The following is a 3947-nucleotide window of genomic DNA, read 5'->3' as shown; positions in this document are numbered from 1 at the left end:
TGTATTCTCTCATTTTTGCACAACATTTTCATCATCTGTTTCTCATATTCTCCCACAATGTCCAGTATTTTCTCACTCGCACTCTTTGAAATTTTGTTCGTCTCCGTAAACAGGAATTTACGGAGTCTCGCACCAATTACTCTCATACACGCTATCTCACTCACTTCCGCAATGCTCTCATTCTCTCCCTCATTCATTAATCAAGAACGAAAGTTAGAGGTTTGAAGGCAATCAGATACCGCCCTAGTTCTAACCATAAACGATGCCAGCTAGCGATCCGCCGAAGTTCCTCCGATGACTCGGCGGGCAGCTTCCGGGAAACCAGAGCTTTTGGGTTCCGGGGGAAGTATGGTTGCAAAGCTGAAACTTAAAGGAATTGACGGAAGGGCACCACCAGGAGAAGAGCCTGCGGCTTAATTTGACTCAACACGGGAAACCTCACCAGGCCCAGACACCGGAAAGATTGACAGATTGATAGCTCTTTCTTGATTCGGTGGGTGGTGGTGCATGGCCGTTCTTAGTTGGTGGAGCAATTTGTCTGGTTAATTCCGATAACGAACGAGACTCTAGCCTGCTAAATAGGCGTACCTTATGGTATCGCGAAGGCCCCCGGCTTCGGCTGGCGAGTTTTTACTACCAACGTACAAACAAATCTTCTTAGAGGGACAGGCGGCTTCTAGCCGCACGAGATTGAGCAATAACAGGTCTGTGATGCCCTTAGATGTTCTGGGCCGCACGCGCGCTACACTGAAGGAATCAGCGTGTGTTCCCTGGCCGAAAGGCCCGGGTAACCCGCTGAACCTCCTTCGTGCTAGGGATTGGGGCTTGCAATTGTTCCCCATGAACGAGGAATTCCCAGTAAGCGCGAGTCATAAGCTCGCGTTGATTACGTCCCTGCCCTTTGTACACACCGCCCGTCGCTACTACCGATTGAATGATTTAGTGAGGTCTTCGGACTGGTGCGCGGCAATGTCTCGGCATTGCCGATGTTGCCGGGAAGATGACCAAACTTGATCATTTAGAGGAAGTAAAAGTCGTAACAAGGTTTCCGTAGGTGAACCTGCGGAAGGATCATTAACGTTCCAGAGGTCCTGCTCTGCGTCGAGAGTCCTCTTTTTTGGGAGAGACGCGCGCTCGCAGCAGACGGCGACTGAATGGACGCGCTGAAAAGGCGCTCTCAGAGAAAAAGAAAATAACGGATTTGACGGAATTTGTTGGTTGTGTTTTGATATAACGACGGACGCCGTCGCGCCTCTCTGACCGAAAGTAGTCGGCAAGCAGAGCAGCGCGCCCGGCGGTGTTCGACGACGATTCGGAGCGAGACGCTTCGCGATCACGCTCGTGTGTGTGCCATTCTCCGGCCACACACACGCAGAGCGTCGATTCGGCGTTGAGCGCGAACCGGTGGTAACCTATGCCCGCGCACGCGTGTGTGCAGCACCCACGACGTTCGTCGACGCGCGCCCTCCCCGTTGTCGCGGGGCAGTGGTCAGCGTGCCGAGAACACACGGTGTGCGACCGCGAGTGCCGAGCGAGAAGACCCCCATATATTATTATAATATATATATAACACAGAGAAGGAATCGATGATATTTCGACCAATCTGTCAACTGTGTCGGTCCGACGGTTTCTTCAAAGAGCTTCCGCCCCGGCTCTCCCGTTGCGGGAGAGACGCTCCGAACGAGAAACACACAACTCTATCTTTGTGCCGTAGCCTTCCCTGGCGGGAGGCGGCGGTCCGCGCGCGTCCTCGGCTGATCGAAGAGCCACCACGATTATTCTCTCTCTCTCGTCCGTGAGAAGAGACCACGATGGTTGAACGAGAAGCGCGTTTCTTCGCGAACGCAAAAATTTCGAACGATTACCCTGAACGGTGGATCACTTGGCTCGTGGTTCGATAAAGAACGCAGCTAATTGCGCGTCAACTTGTGAACTGCAGGACACATGAACATCGACATTTCGAACGCGGTCCACAGATACAATTCCCGGACCACGCCTGGCTGAGGGTTGTTTTAGTACCCCTAAACTGCTTGCGCCCGAAAAGCGCGCACGGCCACGACGCGGGCGACCAGAGAATGGCGCGCGCGTCGCCTGTGCCCTGTGCAACGCTTACAATGGGCGTACGAGCGATCGTTGGACGTTCGCCCGAGGTGTCTGTGCCGCGCCGACCGGCCGCGGTGCAAATCCTGGCGTCGTCTGAAATGACACACCGAAATAATAATAATAATAATGAGGAGGAGATGCGCACAAGCGTGTAAAACGTTGGCGAACGCGCGCCCAGAGAATGCTGCGCGAATTAAGAGGGGAAGCGTGTTTGTGTATCCAAGTCGTGTGTGTACGCGAGAGCCGAGGAGAAATGGGATGAGAGTAAGAGCGCGCGCGAAGGGAGCAACAAACGGCCAAAAAAGGGTCAGGACGGTGAATGGCACCGCTTTCCCTAGAGCGGCGCGTGCGTCGTTGTCTCCCGAAAGTAGGTAGCGCTTGTCTCACCGTCTCTCCTCTCCGTACATCACACAGACTGACCGGACTGCTCTCGCACTCTGTGCCGCGTCTCTCGGTGCAATAGCGCTCGCGCGTTATATGCCGAGGCGCCCTTGCCCGCACACATAACGGTATTACGAAGAAATATACGGCGCGTCGTCGTCCGGCGGAGAGAGCATTTGTAATCCTTTACCTCTTTACGGAGAAGGGTTTTGAATCGCGAGCCGACCGCGTGTCCGAGTCCACGAAATTTTCGTAAAGCGAAAAAAGGGGACCGGCGCGCCGCGTCGTGTACTCGTCGAATCGATTCCGCCCGAATTTCGTATATAAAAGAGAAGGGAGAGCCGAGAATCTCGAACCCCGCGATATATCGTCTCCATTACCACCAACGAGTGTGTGTGCGGTTAGCGCCCCGGCGATTTGCCTTCTCGCGTATTTCGTGTGCTGCCGCTGCTGCTTTCTCGTTCGACGCTCTCTCTCTCTCTCTCCCTCTTATTAATAAATATTATAGAGGAGAGACGACGATGAGCGACGCGGAGGAGGCAAACGGCTACGAAAACTCACTATGCGACGACCTCAGAGCAGGCGAAATTACCCGCTGAATTTAAGCATATTATTAAGCGGAGGAAAAGAAACTAACCAGGATTTTCTTAGTAGCGTCGAGCGAACAGGAAAAAGCCCAGCACCGAATCCCGCGGTTCCGCCGCAGGGAAATGTGGTGTTTGGGAGGATCCGCTTATCCCGAGGTGCCGCGTCGCGTCCAAGTCCATCTTGAATGGGGCCACTTACCCGTAGAGGGTGCCAGGCCCGTAGCGACCGGTGCGCGCCTCGGGAGGATCTCTCCTTAGAGTCGGGTTGCTTGAGAGTGCAGCTCTAAGTGGGTGGTAAATTCCATCTAAGGCTAAATACGACCACGAGACCGATAGCGTACAAGTACCGTGAGGGAAAGTTGAAAAGAACTTTGAAGAGAGAGTTCAAGAGTACGTGAAACCGTTCAGGGGTAAACCTAAGAAACCCAAAAGATCGAACGGGGAAATTCATCGTCAGCGGCGCTGACTTCGCGTCGGTCGGCGATGTCCCGCGGAGTCCTTGCGGCTCGCGCGCGGGCACGCTACCGTGCGCCGATGTCCGGCGCTCGTCGTCGTGCACTTCTCCCCAAGTAGAACGTCGCGACCCGCTGGGTGCCGGTCTACGGCCCGGGTGCGGTGTCTGTCGCGTCGCCGGTAGAACGGCACGCGACAAACCCTCGGTCGCCCGGCAGGCTGCTCGGCGGTACGCGCAAGGCCGCACTATTCACGGTGCGTCGAGACCGTCGCAAGCGCGCGCCACGGTACTCGGAGGTTACGGACTTCGCGCCGTCCCCGGTCCTGGCCCGCTGTTGGTTACAGTACGGTACACCTTCGACAGGCCTGCGAACGTCTCCCGCGGTCTCGCGGGAGACCGATACCGGTCGGCGACGCTACTGC

The 3947-nt window shown here is 55.4% G+C and overlaps 3 pseudogenes; all 3 read left to right on the top strand.

Moving 5' to 3' along the window:
• Positions 1–340: 340 nt before the first annotated feature.
• On the top strand, positions 341–1069 carry LOC146720233 (small subunit ribosomal RNA; annotated as a pseudogene; the record flags this gene model as incomplete).
• Positions 1070–1862: 793 nt separating this feature from the next.
• LOC146720232 (5.8S ribosomal RNA) lies at positions 1863–2010 on the top strand (annotated as a pseudogene).
• A 1042-nt stretch (positions 2011–3052) lies between these two features.
• Positions 3053–3947, top strand: part of LOC146720231 (large subunit ribosomal RNA) — a 4609-nt pseudogene continuing 3714 nt past the window's right edge.

This window comes from Nylanderia fulva, unplaced genomic scaffold (assembly GCF_048542155.1).
Source record: "Nylanderia fulva isolate GAGA-0341 unplaced genomic scaffold, ASM4854215v1 Scaffold739, whole genome shotgun sequence".
Lineage (NCBI taxonomy): Eukaryota > Metazoa > Arthropoda > Insecta > Hymenoptera > Formicidae > Nylanderia > Nylanderia fulva.
Note: the sequence above shows the minus strand (reverse complement) of the source record. Positions and strands in the feature narration are given on the sequence as shown.